Source organism: Vespula pensylvanica, chromosome 20, assembly GCF_014466175.1.
Source record: "Vespula pensylvanica isolate Volc-1 chromosome 20, ASM1446617v1, whole genome shotgun sequence".
Classification (NCBI taxonomy): Eukaryota; Metazoa; Arthropoda; class Insecta; order Hymenoptera; family Vespidae; genus Vespula; species Vespula pensylvanica.
In genome coordinates, this window is record NC_057704.1 from 774708 (window position 1) to 792269 (window position 17562).

Consider the following 17562-nt stretch of genomic DNA (forward strand, 5'->3'; position numbering starts at 1 on the left):
AGAAAGAGAAAGGGCGAGTATGACAGTACAAAGAGAAAGAGAGTGAGAGAAAGCTGTGAGCTTTGGAACTAGTATCGCGACGGGTCGTGCATCCGTGATTGTACGTACCGGCAGTCACGTTTACGCTAGAGAAACTATCGGAATTCGTAGATATACCTACATACCTATATACGTGGTGTCCTATTGTGTCTTTTGCGATGCATGGAACTCGATTTACGAATAGCATCGCAAGTGCTGTTTACCTTTCAATCTCTATATTTTTATCGATTCGCTTTCCTTTCTTTTTTTTTTTTATCCCCTTTGCATTCAACAATTCTTTGAATATTCTCTACGTTATTCCACGTTATTCGTGTTATACTTTCTCTCTTTAAGGTCACCTACGCATTCGTTTTACGATTTTTAATTATTATTCCCTTGTTTTTTCTAAATACTTTCCTCTTGACGGAACATTGTAACATAGAAATGACATGCGTATGTTATCAAACTGCAAATGCTTATGTCAGATAAAAAAGAAACGTGAATCGGGTCCGTAAATGTTTCTCTCGATCTATTTACGCATATATATATATATATATATATATATATATATATATATATATATATATAGATGTACACATTTTTTATAATCATTACAACAAGGAACTGTTAATATCTCAATCGTTTTCAATTTACATACACGCGATACAATACATATAAATTCATTTCTTGTTATCCCTTTTCCTTTCCTTCTCTTTATTATTTCACAATATATACTATAATGAAAAATTTTTCTCCATATGACAAAACAATTTTCCAAACTCACCTGACCGCGTGCGTTGCTTTATAAAAATTTTCGTGTGTACGTTATCGTTTTGTTCTGACACGTCATCCGATATGTTTTTCATGGCAGACATTTTTCTATCGTGACGATGAATTTTCAAAGAAAACAAAGGAAATAATTAAAAGACAGATTGATGCGAGCCAATAGCGCGGACGTCATATTTTACACTATAAAATTGAACCGATCGACTAACGTCTTTAAATTTTAGTCACGAAAATATTACTATTTTTTTTTTGTTACGAGTATATTGCAGCAAAGAGATCGATAACATATATTTACTGTCCCTACGTTTCTAACTAATTTTCTCTTTACGAATAACTAATGATTAAAAAAAAAAAAGATTAAAAAAGAAAAAGAAACGTCAAAAGGATTAGTTTAAGTCGATGAATTTCCCAAAAAATAATGCCTGGCTCTCGTTAACTACTACAAGAAGAAAACGAAATTACGTTTTTCACGAGTAAAATTAAATTCTAAACAGCTTTTGAAATTTTTGTTCATTTATAATTTTAATAAACACATGGTGTAAGTGATAAAAGAAAAAAAAAGTAAACCAGCTGTCGGGTCATATAACTTTCAGGTGTATACGTAATTAAGAATTTCAATGCAAATGTCTTTAAACAAATTGACGTTTGAATGGAGACATATAATTATACTTTTTCTAATAAAATAGGAGAAGTGCAAGGTAAATGTAAAATAAGTTTTCTTTATTTTTTGTTTAAATCGAAAAAAATTCTCCTTTGTTCCATTTAAAATGTCATCATTTTATATTCTTCCGTTTCAAGTAGTAAAGCAGAGAAAAAAGGATACTAAACGAAGTAATTTAAAGGTAACACCCTGTAGATACCTAAACTACGGTATTGTAGATGTCAGTAAGGTGATAGGATCAGGCCAAACCCTGGATCGAAGTAACGGAAATTTGATTCCTCCAGCTTGTAATATCACGAGCGTCTGCATATTCGGCAAATATACATACCGATGTACATACATACATACATATCTGAACCTACATGTATACAAATATACATGCATATTTTCGCAAATATATATATATATATGTATGTATGTATGTATGTATGTATGTATGTATGTATGTATCCTACGAATAATATACTACTATTTACGTAAATATGTTTGCAGATCTTTCTCTCTCTCTCTCTCTCTCTCTCTCTCTCTCTCTCTCTCTCTCTCTCTCTCTCTCTCTCTCTGTTTCCTTTTTTCTCTTTCATGAATTTAGTACTCATTGTCATTGAATTCGATACAAGAAAGAACACATTAATGCGCTTAGAATATTCGATATTATTCATATTGTTTACTATTGCTTCGTGAAACCTTTCTGTCTGTATACGTAAACAAAAGAGAATTACATCTAAATGTAAATGGCTCTATGATACTAATGACAAATATATACAATAAATAAGCAATGAAATATAGAGAGAAACAATTGCATAAACATTAATTCGTTCTTGAAAACAATTGTCAATATACGATAATATCTGTTTCAAAAAAAAAAAAAACTAAATAAATAAAAAGAAAAAAAGAAAAAAGGTCAAGCTACAACTGTATAAAAAAGAAATTGATACCAAATAGGAAATATAACTTTATATAGGAAATATAAGTTTAAGTCGTACGATTTTGACAACTTTTTCTCTATTATACGATTGTCGATTTAACAATTCGATTTCTCTGCCATATCGGTCGCATAATATCAAAAAACATATACATATGTATTTAATAACTTTTTCCTTCTCGATCGATGCTATAAGGCTCGTAGAATTTAATGACCGAATGAAAACTTTTCGATATAATAATAAACAAAACGTAGAATGTACATTGTTTTTTTTTTCTTCCATTCAATGTATATCGACTCGATTGAAATTCGATTTGAAAAGCGCTAAAAATATTCGTGAGAAGTTCTCCTTCGAGATCGAAGAATTCAAGAAGGAAAATGCAGAAATTTAATTCATTCGAAAAGACCTCGCGACGACATGTTGGGATATTCTTTTATTATACGCATGTGTGCGTCTGTATATGTATGCGTATGAATTTTCTACGTTTCTCTCAGACACATACATACACACACACGTACATATACATACCTCGGTAGTTTTCGTTCGACTTAACGACCGAATTAAAAGTTCCGTACGAGTTCTCCCCGGGTTATTTGCCGTTACACTCAATTACTGTCTATTACTCGCTCTATTTTTTTGTAAGTATTTTCTCTCTCGTTCTGTTCCCTCTTTACCCGCCCGATTCTCATTCTCGTCCGATTGTTCTTTTTCTCATTCTACCCTCTTTCTCTCCTTCCCTCTTTCTTTTATCGTCGAATTTCGGAGAAAAAATTTCCCCTTTCCCCATCTTTCGAATCGCCTCTCTTTCCCTTTCCTTTTTCTCAATGTTCTCTTTCGACAATATTCTTTTATTTTCTACAAAAATACGAACAAGTTTTCCATTTAAAAATTTCCTTTCGCTTATAAATATGTATGTATATGTATATTTTTGCCTATAAATTATTTCATTTAATAAACTATCAAATTTTCACGCGATAAATTGAAATAATGCTAATATCCGATATGCATCTTAGAATATCCATTGACTTTACTGTTCCATCGTAAAAGAAAGGTCGGGTAGCTAGAAACATGTCGTAAATTACTGAGAAATCTAGGTTACCTCCGCACTTCCGTCCGCGTAGTCTCGATTAAGATCGTTATACGAAGTCCACGGTGTTGGAGATTTTATACTACGAAGGGAAGCGACTACGAGAGGGTGAAGTGCTGGTAATATACGAGAATATAAATGTCGGAGTACGAACATTTTCCAGTAAAACGATATATATATATATATATATATATATATATATATAGACACACACATACATATCTAGTACATATTGTATATATATATATATATATATGCATATATATGTATTGTACTTTTGCAACTAGTCGACCAGATGTATCCAACGTTATTCGTACATCCCTCTTACCTACTACTATCGTTCGATCTCATATATATATATACTACATATATAATATAATATATATGTATGAAGGATGAGTGGCTTGTTCAAGCAGACGTATTCAGAATGTTCTTCCAAATTTGTCTGAAATTTTTGCTTAACTACTCTCCTCATTGTTATCTTTTACGATCTCTTTTATAAATCGAATTTTATGAGCACCCGTGAAAAAGAAAATAATTTTTTCTTATTACCCTCGATCTATTACATTTTACAAGAATAAATTATACGATATAAACTTATATTGTTAACACTTTTGTCATGAAATAACGAGTTCGTATTTTATCGCAAAATATTGTAAAATATAGAATTCCTAATCATTTTGACGGAATTGGTAGTTTTGGTATTAAGATAAATCCGAGTTGCGTAAATCATCGTATAGACACGTTACGCGAGGTCAAAGGAAACGGGTTTCATTTTGCAAAGGAAAAGCCGAGCTGTTCGACGTAGCACCAATATACCGAGATCGACGAGCCAACGAGAATTCTTCTTCTCTTCCGGTAGTCTCATATATTTTCACCGATATTTTTCGAGTCTACTGGCAAAGATGGGAAATCGAATTTATTTTCTTTTTTTTTTTCTTCCCTCTTTTTTCTCTTTTCTTTTTTGCACTTTTTCAAGAATGTTCAACGCACATGCTTTTAAGACTTACCTCTAACCTTACGGTTCCTTCATTTTTCTTCTTCTTTGCCTCGAAGTATCTGACATGCTTTTTTCCCGATTTGAGTGCCGTTACGACTTAAACTTTGTCTCTCTTTCTCTCTGACTTTTTCATTTCTTCTTTTTATTATTGGAATTCCATGTTAAAGGACGAGAATAATTCAGAAGTGAGAAGATAACTTAGATTTATTTAAAAAAATCTTTTTGTTTCTTTTTTTGAAGAAGGAAATCTATTTTTTCTTTTTTCTTCCTTTTTTTTATTCGCGCCGATTGCAACATGCAAATTACTTGCTGGATCCGACCAAGAATATTAATAAATTCGATTGAATCGTCGATTTTTTCAAAAGACTTCTCGAAGCTTTTAGGATATTTCGATTAAACGAAATTATCGAGAAGATTCATTCGATTTATTTCGGTTATAAGTGTAATGGCGTAATTACTGATTCCCTCGTCATATTTATCGGAGTCGTCCACGAAAGAATATCGACGGAGCTTTCAAACACTCAATGAAAAGAGGAAAGGTAATCATTCGATTTTCGCGTCTTTTTTCGAGCCCTTCTCCGTTCTTCTAACGACGATATCACTGTGATTCGAAGCGCGTGAATCCATTGTTCCAATGAAATCCATTGATTCTTTTCCTCCTTCTTGCGGCTCTTCTTTTTATAATCCTTTGCTTTTTTAATTCTCTCCACATTTTTTCGCCCGATAATGGTCGTTCGAAAAAAGCGATTCAAAGGGCTCGCTTAAGGTTGATTTATCGACGAATTCGTAAAAAAAGGAAAGAAAAAGAGAAGAGAATAGAAAGTGGTTTAAGTGAAATTTTGACGGTGATATAAGAATCCGTCGGCCAATTTTTATACTGCGAGATACAACGACGATGAGCTCACATTCATTATTTTTCATTAATTAGCTCCAGATAAATTGCGATTTAACTTTAGTCCGTTCGTTCGTTCGTTCGTTCGTTCGTTCGTTCGTTCGTTCGTTCGTTCGTTCGTTCGTCCCTTCGTTCGTTCGTTCGATCGTTCATTTGTTCGTTAATTCATTTGTACGAAATAAAAGTGATACGAATCGTTCTTCCTCGCGAAACAAAATTCAATAATTACATAAAAATTACGTGAAGAAAATTATCGACAAAAAATCAATCGTTTTAACGATTCAAAAAACATATTAATCGTATTAATTACGAGACGTAAGATAGAATTTCAATGTCACTTGAATTCATTGCATTTCCGAACGAGTGATTCTACGATTGACGTATTTCTCTCTAGCAATTGTTAAATCGCTTAATCAATAACCTCCGTATGATATGATCGTTGTACTTTCGCGTTATAAAAAAAAAGAAAGAAAGAAAGAAAATGGAAAGTCGAAAAGCGAGAGATCAGAATATCGAAACGACTTTGACAGCGGTGTTTCACATTAATTAACAATGGTTATGCCTTAACGGAGTAAGAGCATCGGATACCCAAGCGTTTTCATTGTGTAAATGGCCTTAGTTCTATGGATAAAAACAAAAAAAAAAGAAATAGTGTTGAAAGGGCCGATCGAACGAGCTCGAACGCTCTTTCGTTGTCGTCCTGCGGTCAATACTATCTCCGGCCTTCCGGTAATTCGTTGTCTCGGCTTAAATGGACTCTGCTAACTCACGGGCGATTTTATTAAACGCTTCGCGACCGCTCGTAGATCCCTGTAAATTTAAAGAGAGAGAGAGAGAGAGAGAGAGAGAAGGAGAGAGAGAGAGAGAGAGAAAATCGAAACGCCATAGCAATTTCGTTGTAACCACTTGAAAAAAGAAATGGGTAGTAAAAAAAAAAGAAAGAAAAAAAGAAAAAATAGCAGTACTCTTTGTTAACGATAAAAAATGTTAGGTATATTTATACAAATCCGACACGCCCTATAACGTTTTCAATTATTATTTCACATCATTAAAGTTAACGATCGAACCGATAATAATACGATAGATTTTATTCAGGCCTGTTTCGATTTTGTAAAAGCGCTCACTCGAATATTTAAACTTGGTAACTAATCGATACGACATACTATTTTCTAACAACGTTGTTAATAATCGAATGTCATTTATCAGGCAGCACCAACAATGTGCAAGAATAATGGAAATTGAACGAGCATTTGATGACGTTCCATTATGGTTCTTTCCTTTTTATCTTTTTCTCTCTCTTTCTCTCGCAGCTTTATATCGGAAGGTCGTATCTATCTCTTTTTATTTTCTTGACGAAAAAAAAAAAAAAAAATGATAAGTTGATAAATTTTTATATTCCAAGCGAGAACGTTTGCTTTATTACAATCGATTTCATTTTCTTATAACGACTCTACCATTTACTAGTCGTCTGAGATAGAAAAATAAAGAGGAATATAGAGAAAAAAAAAAAAGAAAAAAGAAAAAAAAGGAAAAGAAGGAAGTCGTTTGGGTTAGTTATGATGGAGAGATGCGCGCGTGAGAACGATTACGCTTATCTCTCTTGTCTGGATGCGAGAGAGCTCGCATACCCACTCGGCATAACGTGGAGTAATAATTCTCGGAGTAAACATTCTCAGAGAAACAATAAAAAAAGATAAAAAGAAGAAATATACAAGCGTACAAGATTCTCAACGTAAATAACATCCTTTGATAGCACCGAAGCATGCGTACATTGTTCTGTCTTTGTCTCTCTCTCTCTCTCTCTCTTTCTATTTATCTGTCTCTTTCTCTCTTTCTCTCCGGAAAAGAAATTTCATATTTCTTTGTAATTTCTTTACACTGGTGACAAAAATGAGACACTGTAGTGCGAGATGACGAGAAACAACGAAGGATTATCGTTTCTACCAGATGCCGACATTTTAACGCTCGGCGATAAGAACCTCGCTCAATAAAACAATAAAAAAAAATAGAAGGAGAGAGAGAGAGAGAGAGAGAGAAAGAGAGAGAGAGAGAAGAAACGAAATGCTTTTTTGTTAGATACATACCTACGTGTGTAAGTACAAATAACGAAGAGAGAAAAGCATATAACGTAGATAAGTATATACATATACATCCAGATAAAAAGTAAATAAAATCCATGTTTATCCGTCGATCAAAAAATACTCGCGATATTCGACAGAGAATATCGAATGTATGAACACATAAATATGTCATATTAAAGGGTTGACTCTGTTCGTTGTTTTCCCAATTCTTTTTTTGCGAAGCAGGATGCATATAATACCACGATATACAGTTTTCCTGAGGTTATTCGAATTGTATTCTCTCTTTCTCTCTCTCTCTCTCTCTCTCTCCCCCTCCCTTTTTCTCTTTGTTGTTACTACAAACAATGAGGAAAAAAAGAAACACGCGAATATGAAAACTCGATATATCGATAATCGATGATCGACGTAACAATAAACGTGCTAATATTTTTTACAGCAGCGAACGATCACATCGAGGAAAGGCTGAAATAGGGAACAGGGATAGAGATGGAGTGATAACACAAAAAAAAAGAGAAAAAGAAAAAAAGAAAGAAAGAAAGAAAGAAAAGAAGAAAGACAGAAAGAATAGCAGAGTATGGCGTAAAGAAAGCTTTAGGCTCTTTTTCCACTGGCCGTAGTTACGTAGAATAGAGAAGGACAGCGGTAGATATCTTATAGGAATCTCTGATGTGTGTCCGTACCTTTTCCTAGAGGATTACTCGATATCAAAGGGGATGCTTTTCCTCGAGGGAGCCAGTCCACATACGGATTCTGTCGTCTAACAAATAATAATAAACCCTCGAAGAGGCTTTGCTGGTGGATACGCGGCAAGCCATCCAACCCATTCGGTGTTTCTCTCCTTCTCTATCATCCCTCTCTCCTCTCCATCGTTCTCTCTTTCTCTCTTTTTGCTATTTTCTTTTTCTCCTCCCTCTCAACGATCTCTTTGTTTTATTCTCATTCCCTTTAACCTCGATCTCTCTTCTTTACTTTCTAATCCCAAAGAACGGACTATACTACTACTTCGTACTTAACCATTCACTCCTATAACCTTTTTTCCTCAACGCTTTATTTACTCATTGCCATCATTAATCTAACATTAATCGTCGGCCATCCTTTAACTTAAATTTCCTTTCTCCTTGTAATTGTTCTTTGAAATATACATAATTAAAGATGCGTACTCTTCTACCTAAGGGACGAAGTGAACCCTCCAAGAAGATTTTCTAGTTCATGAAACGACACTGATCTAATTGAAAGGTAGAAGAACAAAATAAAAAAGGAAAACAAAATTAAGGTAAAAGAGTTGGTCGAATCAAGGATAAAAGGGGAAGATGAGGGGGACAGAGAAAGAGAGAGAGAGAGAGAGAGAGACAGGATGTTGCCTCTCACGGTACGTTTTCTCAACGGTAACTCGAAGGATTCATTGGCCGTTCGGTATCGAAGCTTCTCTTCCTTTTCTCTAATCTGTGCTTTCTAGAAGATGGAAACCTTTGGATCGAGCTCCCAAGGCCAGCTCGAAAGGTACACGAAGCGCTCCAATGTCTTCGATGGCCTCGTTAGCCGGCGGATTGACTTCCCTCTACTAGAAACTGGCTGTCCAACTTTCGCACCGGGTCGCAAGCTAGATCAATTCCTTACCGCCCTATGATTAACCCTCCGCGAAATGACGTCGATCGAAAGCTCCCAACCCCCAAGTGTGCTCGATTCGATCTTATACCAGTTTCCTCGATCCTCATCCTCTAACAAAACTCAGCAGATTGTCCAAAACGAAAACGGATAGTCGACGTTTCTCCTCTCATCGATTTTATACGAAGGCGTATTTATGCCGAAGGGATCGTTAGGGTATCGTCCCTGAAAAAGAACAAAATTACATTATCATTTTTTCGATACTTTCTTCTCTTTTCTTTCTTTCTTTCTTTTTTTTTATATTTTTTTCCAAAGTTCGTAAGTCGAGGTACGTACTTTTTTTTGTCATTTGATATATAATGTTTTAATTTGGTTGGGTACTCCTTCTTTTTTATTTCTTTTTTTTTTCTTTTTTTTTCTCTCTTTTTTTTTTTATTTTTTAAAGGAAGATATCTCATCTCATCGTTTCAAGACGATCGAAGAAAAAAGAGATTATTCATTCGTAGGTAAGAGACGCATTACGTTTTAAGTATTCATTTAATTCCTTCTTTTACTTCTTTTTTTTTCTCGCGTGTTTCAATTCGTATTACGACTTATTCGGAAAATTCAAAGTTCTCGCTCGGAAAATTCGTATATGAATCGCACACCTAGTAGTGAAACTCAAGTCCGGAAACGTAACGATAATGGTTTTAGAGCGTCGACCTCAAGAGGGACTCCGTCATACACGTGTTGGTTTGCACGCGAGAACTCGAGTAACCTGAAAAGCACGTTGGAGAGAGCTTTCGGAGAGGCACGGATTAGCTCTCCTTCCTCTCTCTCTTTCTCTCTCTCACCCTTAAGAGAAGAAGGAGGAGACCTTGTGACTCGAGTTCTCGACGCCCCAACTCGAGTCAGATTGCCGAAGGAAGCCAAGGAGCTTGCAGGAAAGGATGAGAGGTTGGCTTGCTTGCTTGCTTGCTTGCTTGCTGGCCTTCCTCGAAAGGATTAGGAAACACGTGTTTGGCCCTTACATCGATACCTATTCCTCTCGAGAAACCACTAAAATGGATTCAACGTACTTATTTTTACTATTCTTTCTTATTTTAGCTCTATCTTTACTTAATGTTTTCTTAGAACATCGATCGAATAATCTTAACGTTAACCTTAGTACGATTAGTGCACACGTTCGTTTAATTCTTAAAGTCGAATTCATTTTTAAACGTACAAGAATAGCGATCGTATTATTCACGCAAAGTTATCAGAATGATTTGTTATTAATTTTTCATAACGACATGCAGTTATTGATACTTCGAGCATCGACTTAGATATTTAATTATTCTCGATTAATATGTATATATATATATATATATATATATATATATATATATATATATATACATGTGTATATAATATTTGTACTATCGATCGGTCGACTTCGAATGTAGGGTGAAACTTCGTATTTTATTTGATCGAGTTGAAAGAACTTTAGAGAAACAAGGTTAAATAATTTATAAACGATATAGAAGAGCTGAAGGAAAATCGAAAGGACTGCTTTATTCATCGAGGCGTTTTAAACCCTTCCCAACACTATTATCTAGCCGTCCAGTAAATAATAAAACGTACAAACTGCCAGCGTTGGCTAGCCCGAGCCAACGAGCAAAATAGAAAAGAAATAAAAAAGATAAGAAAAATTTTGCGGTACTTGGCACGTCAGCTGTGATTCGAGGAAGATACCATACCATGAGGGAACGGAAACCACGAGAAAAGGACGTCATTGAATTCTCCAAGATGCACATTTATTCCAACGATGAAAATATTATATAATATGATATAAATATTTTCATGATACGATCACTCATTTCAAACCGCATCGATCCCTTCTATTTTCTTTACTTTCGATCATTCGATTAAGTAAATCTATTAATTTTCTCAATCGAAAATAGCATCATCGTTATGATCATTCCCATTTCGCCGAAGTTTCAACGTAAATTGAATTTTCTAAATCCACCGGAATCGATTCAAATTGCATGAAAATTATTGATGAGAGAAAATTTGGAAATTCGTCGAATCGTAACTCCCCTTTCTCCTCGACCGGTTGAATAATAATATTTCGTGAACGACGACCGGAAATTATCGGATAACAGGAATCATTGGCTGAAATAATAAATAATTCGATAGGATCGATTTTCCAATATTCGTCGTATAGGAACTCTTATCTTTTATCGTGTGTGAGTATGATACATTAACGTATAGGAATATACATATATACGCTATAATATATATTTATATATATATATAAAATGTAATATTTATAAATATTAAATTGTAAAGTATCAAAACATAGAAAAGAGAATTCGATTTAATATTTTACGTCAAATGGGTATACTTATTCACATGTTCGATAATTAATTTTATTATTATTGATATATATATATATATATATATATATATATATATATATATATTATAATTTATACATCGTTTCAACACTCCGTCCAATAATCAAATTTAACGAGACAGGTTTAACTGAAATAGAAAGCTCGATAATAAGTAAGGTATTTAAAATAAGTCGATCAAACGAACCTTTTGCATTTGGAGCGAAAGAAACATGAGATGAATAAAAATAGTGCACAACTCTCTTGTTATCGGAGCAACTACAAGCATGAATGAGAGTATTTATGAGACAGTCTTGCATTGCAGTCAGCAGAGAAACATCCTGTTCGGTAGATCGTATTTTCGAATAGAATCGTTTTCCAAGATCTATTTTGAAAATCGATGTCATACGAACGCCTAGCAAATTGCATTCTTAAACTACATTGTACCGTTGCATCACGCATTGCATCGGCTCATCGGCGGTCGTTCGATACGCACTTTTTGTATTCAAATAACTTTTCCAGATGAACCATTCGATCGAAATTTGATCAAATTGTCAATATTTATTCAACATTCAAATTCAAATTTTCTCAGAATATGAATATTCTTTCTATCCAATTTTTTATAATATCTATATACGTATATTTACGAATACTATTTCCGATTCATTTTAAGACGCTGAGATAAATGTTTTCTTTCATTGATCAGCTATTAACAATTAAACTCAATCAATTATCGATTCGACTATAAATAATACATAAAAAATATAAAAGAGAGAGAGAGGAAAGACATAATATATTAAAAGCATCGACGTACATATATATATATTCACACACAACAAGTATATATATATGTATATACACGTTCATGAAATTCGATCGAGCTAATAAGTAGTAAACTTGCTGTTTTGAATGGAGACGAGTCCTCGTAACGAGAAGAGGAAAATGAGGGAGAAAGAAGGCGTAGAGAGGGGGGATGTAGAAATGAGATGAAGCCCAATGCAATCGTCTGGAGAAGAAGACTAGGTCTTCTCGTAGAAGTAAGAAGAGAAAAGAAGAGGAGGACGAAGGGAAGTTTTCAAGCCTCCATCGTCGTTTCGAAAACGAGTTTTCCCGGAGTGACGAGACTCTCTTCTCTGGAATTACTATCGCGGATTTCGTGGCAGGATGTTCGTTAGTAGGATTTCTTTCTCCCCTTGTCGTCGTGTCGTGTCCATGGACACTCTAGTCAGACTGAAGGGCATCGTTCTTATTCAGAAATATATTTCACTTGCTTTTTTCGATAGCGAGAGAAGAAATAGTCGGGTACTTCGTCAAACCGCGATTCATTCGAGGAATTTTATCGTTTCGCGTCGATGATCAGTGCCTCCGGCATGCGAGACGTTTTCACCGACGATTTTATCGTTTATCCGTCAGTAAACTTCTTTGTCTATTTTCTTAAAAATCGAGTCACTCGAGTTTTCGTTGAATTTTAGAATATATTCAGGAATCTCTATCGTTTGATATTTCTTGCAATTGGTGTATTAATTGTAATGTATTAATAATAAGTATTATTTATAAGGAAAGTTGAGAGAAATTATAATGATTCTAGAGGAACCGAGAAAGACTGTATCCTCTCTTTGCTGACTTTTGTTTTTATAATACAAGAAAGAAAGGAATTAGAGAGAGAGAGAGAAAGAGAGAGAGAGAGGAAGAGAGAGAGAGAGAAGGGATGGTTGTTAAAACGGATTATCAAAGTGATACGGTTATCACGCATAGGACGGAAGACCAAAGCGACTATAGAAACGAGACTGTTGACAAAATACATGGCTTTGTAAACAAACGATTCCTTGTCGCAGTATCGTTCGACGGATATTATTATTGTTATTTGGTTCGTCTTGATTACAGAATTATATAAACTATTATGATAAAAAGAAATTGTAATAGATTATTATAAAAGATTAATAAGTATTTCCGAACGCAAAGTGAATGATTAAAATGGAATGATAAAAGTTTGACGATATTAAAGCATTAGCAAATAATTTAATAATACTTTTCTTATTTAATCCACAAATTAATCGAAAATCGATTTTAATCATAATTGATCGCGCAAGATGAAAAGTATTAAAAAATAGACCGAATATATATTATTATTAAATTTACGGTTAATAATTTCAGGTCAGACTTATCTCTCTTATATGATTATTAAATACCACTTTAAACGTATCCCCGATAAAGAAATAAGAATGATAAATCTATAGATAAAATCACTATTTTTAACGAACTTGTAATTATACGTCGCGTTTTCAGTCTTCACTCAGTTGTGGTTTCATCGAAATTGCCGTCACTCTTGGTTTGTCGTATATCGTTCATCAAACTTTGGAGGTATGCGCGACACATGGAAGTTGCGTCTCTCTCTCTCTCTCTCTCTCTCTCTCTATCTATCTATCCATCTATCTATCTATCTATCTATCTATCTCTCTTTCTTTCTACAGAGATTTGCATTTAAACTTGGACCGAATTTCCCGCGAGTGGGATAAGAACGTCGACATAATTTTATGCCCGATGCCACCCTCTTCTTCCTCAAGAAAAGGCATGGCATCTGTTCCTCCTTCTCCTTATTCTCCTTTTCCTCCTTCTTATTCTCCTCCACCTCTTTCCTCCTCATCCTTCCCCTTTTCTTCTTCTTCCAGCTTCTCTCAAGACGCGCACGGATTTTCTTGGAAAACGCATTCGCGAAAGAGATTTAAAAACGAGACTAGAATCCGACTGACTCGAGAAAGCCCCTTTCTTCTTCTTCTTCTTCTTCTTCTTCTTCTTTCTTTTCTTCTTATTCTTATTCGTCTGTTTTATCGTTTCTCTCTCTTTCCCTCTCTCTCTTTCTTCTATTTCTTACGAACATCAGATCGGTCGATAAGAAACGCGGAAATAGAATTAGGTACCTGAGCTTTTTCCCCATCGATCTTCCTCCCTTTATCTTTCACTGTTTGTCCTATTCGTCTGGTTTTCTTTTGTTCTCCTTAAACGAGCTACCTTCTCTCTTTCTCTTTCTCTTTCTCTTTTTCTCTCTCTTTTTCTCTCTCTCTCTCTCTCTCTCTCTCTCTCTCTCTCTCTCGCGATCAATCATAGTTAGTTAATCAATAGTATTCGAAATGTCGAACTTATCTTGTCTCATTATCTTTAATCGTTCATAATGACATGTAACTTTTAAATCATGCTTTTATATATCTTTAGGTTTGTTCTTTTTTCACTTTATTAAAATTCTTATTTCACTTTTTCTGATCTCTCTTTTATCCATAGAAAATTAACGATCGGTTCATGTTTAATGTTTCCTATCTGTAACATTGTTCTTAATATAGACTTTTTTTACGTCTTCAACGATACGTAAAACAAATTCGTGCTGTATAGAACAACAGGTTTGCTCTCGGTGTTTTTAATTCTTTATTCTTTTTTCTTTATTTCCCCCCAATATTTTCCCTTTTCAGTCTATTATCGTATACGTCCGCGTATATTCTTTCTTCGATAACAACGCAAACTACGTCATGGAATAAGCGCGGCGTACAGCTAATTCGATCGACGTGTAATTGTCGAGGGAATACCGGCCTGGTAATGATTCTCTAATTAATACCCAATAAGAGAGAACAAGACAGATGGAAAGATAGAAAGAAAGAAAGAATAAAAAAAAGAGAGGCAACCGTAACATTGCACTCTATTCTTAAACAAACGCACACGATCGTGGAATGCGAGGACGTATCTACGTATACAATTATGAGACGCATAGAAAAAACGTGTGCGAAAGATAGACTGAGAAAGAAAACGAGAGAGAGAGAGAGAGAGAGAGAGAGAGAGGAATAGAAAGGAAGTGGGATGGTATCAGGCAAAAAAAAAAAAAGAAGAGAAAAAGCGAAAAAAAAAACGAGGGAAAAACGGAAAGTAGGAGGAAGGAAAAAAGGGAAGAGAGGAAAAGAAGGACGAAGCGATGCCGAGAAAGAGCTCGAGGCGATGCCTAATGAGCATCCTGGAGAGCAACGTACCGTCGCCTTCTGATGCAGTTGCCTCAAACAGAGAGAGAGAGAGAGAGAGAGAGAGAGAGAGAGAGAGAGAGAGAGAGAGAAAAGAAAAAAGGAGCTGCCATTCAACATACAGCAACGTTGATCTGGGATTCAAAATGTCGGCTGGAAGAGAGAGAGCGACGAGGAGTAACAATCGGCAGGCACCGTCAGCCTATTGTCTTATCGGCTCGCACCCGAACGAGACTTTCAGAACGTTTTTAATAACCTCGTCCGTACTTTCTTTTCTCTCTCTTTTTCCCTTTCTGTCTATCTATGTATCTATCTATCCATCTTCATGAGTTCGAGGTACTCGTCCTAGAGAAAGAAAGAGAGAGAGAGAGAAAGAAAATCCACGTTACCTTTTCTAAGGACGGCAATGACTGTGTCGCCTTGAATGGAGAACGAAGAAGAATCGAAAATGTTCCATTGTGTTACGGCGGGGTAATTAGGATGTAATGGAACTCGCGACTATGGGATTTCTCCGCAGAGGCAAGTCGATGGGAAAGCCGAAAACCGCGAGACGCGAGATCATGCCAAGGTTGTTACACATGTATCTACCTTCCTACGTGCTAACGTAGTTACGTGTTAAGGTATACGTGTAAGTACGAACACATGTATTTACACATCACACTTTGCTCGTACTCTAATCGAATCGAAAGCGTTAATCGAGTGACATCGGTCTAACGTATTATTCCATCCTCTAATTTGATAAAGACAAGAGAAAAAAGATCTCCTACGTGCAAAGTAGTAATTACGAAGAAGAGAGAGGAAGAGTGGATCATGAAAGAATCATACGATGAATACAAGATCGATCGATCGAACGATAACTTAATTTAAAAATAATAATAGGTGAGTGAAGAACAAAAATTCTAATCTCAACAAGTGCACTCACTATTTGATACATTTAAGAATTATTGCTCTTTCATACTTCTACATCTATTTTTCAAACGAAACTTTACGAAGAACTTTGCTAGAATAGAAATTTCGTATCTCCTTTTTATGGATGATCATATTGCTAGTCTACATTATCTACGAACACGTATTCAACGTCGAATCAGTTGCTGATTTCGATTGGAGCATATAAGCTTATCCATTTGCATTTTTGATTACTTAACTCGAAATCACATTTCATCGGTGGCTCGAGTATGCGGCAAAGCAAATGATATTCATCCAACTGATTATATATTCTATGACGAAATTTTAAAAAATATTAACTCATTTTCGTTATCGGCAAACATGGTTGTACCAAAATTTACGATAATAAAGGTAATCTACGTACTATGGGTATTATAAAACGATGTGTAAAAGCTGAAAGCATCGATCTCTCTAAAAAACGGGAATAGGTATAATAAATTAACATGTTTCCCATAAGCACGATATTATTTATCGTTAACTAATTATTTAATAATTATGACACAGGCATAATAATAATTATAATAATAATAATAATAGCAATAATAATGTTCAATCGATAAATATAAACATAACATCCCTCTCTTCGTTAATGCAACAAATTCCTCTTTGGAGTTTTTCACAGGGACTTTTCAGATAAAAGAGAAATAAAGCGTGTTTATCAAGAACAGTATTACGTGCTGAGCATTCGAGCGATAACAAATACGCGGATGTATCTCTAGTCGGTGGTGCTCTCGCTGGCTCGTGTGTTAATTTTTTTGTGGACTTCGTTTCGGCGTTTCCCGAAGATCGCTAACACAACATTTTCTTACAATAGTTCGTTAAGGTTTATAGAGAGTATGTTTGTACCAAATAGGAGACGATACCCGGTGACGAGGTACAGGATGGGCCAAAAACTTCCAGATTATTTTTAAAATCACAAGTAAACACATACGTTAATTAGAAATTGATATTTTTGCACGCTCGTTTTTTTTATTGTTATTATTTAAACAATTTATAATTGTTTAATTTGTAATACAATGAAGTATGCAAGATTTAATATACAAGATAAGTCAGTAACTGTACTTATGTACAAAATATTTTTTTTATGAAATTGTTTATAAAATTATCATTGTTATTTTATCACGCTTTAAATGTTTTTTATATATTGTTTAACAAGGCGACGTAACGTATTATCGATTCGACGTAAAAAATTTTATCTCAAAGTCAAAGATT

At 34.7% G+C, this 17562-nt stretch overlaps 1 protein-coding gene across 7 annotated transcripts in view; it reads left to right on the top strand.

The window, feature by feature from the left end:
• LOC122636019 (lachesin-like) overlaps positions 1–17562 on the top strand; it is a 100512-nt gene that overhangs the window by 39013 nt on the left and 43937 nt on the right. The gene's annotated exons all lie outside the window — the stretch shown is intronic.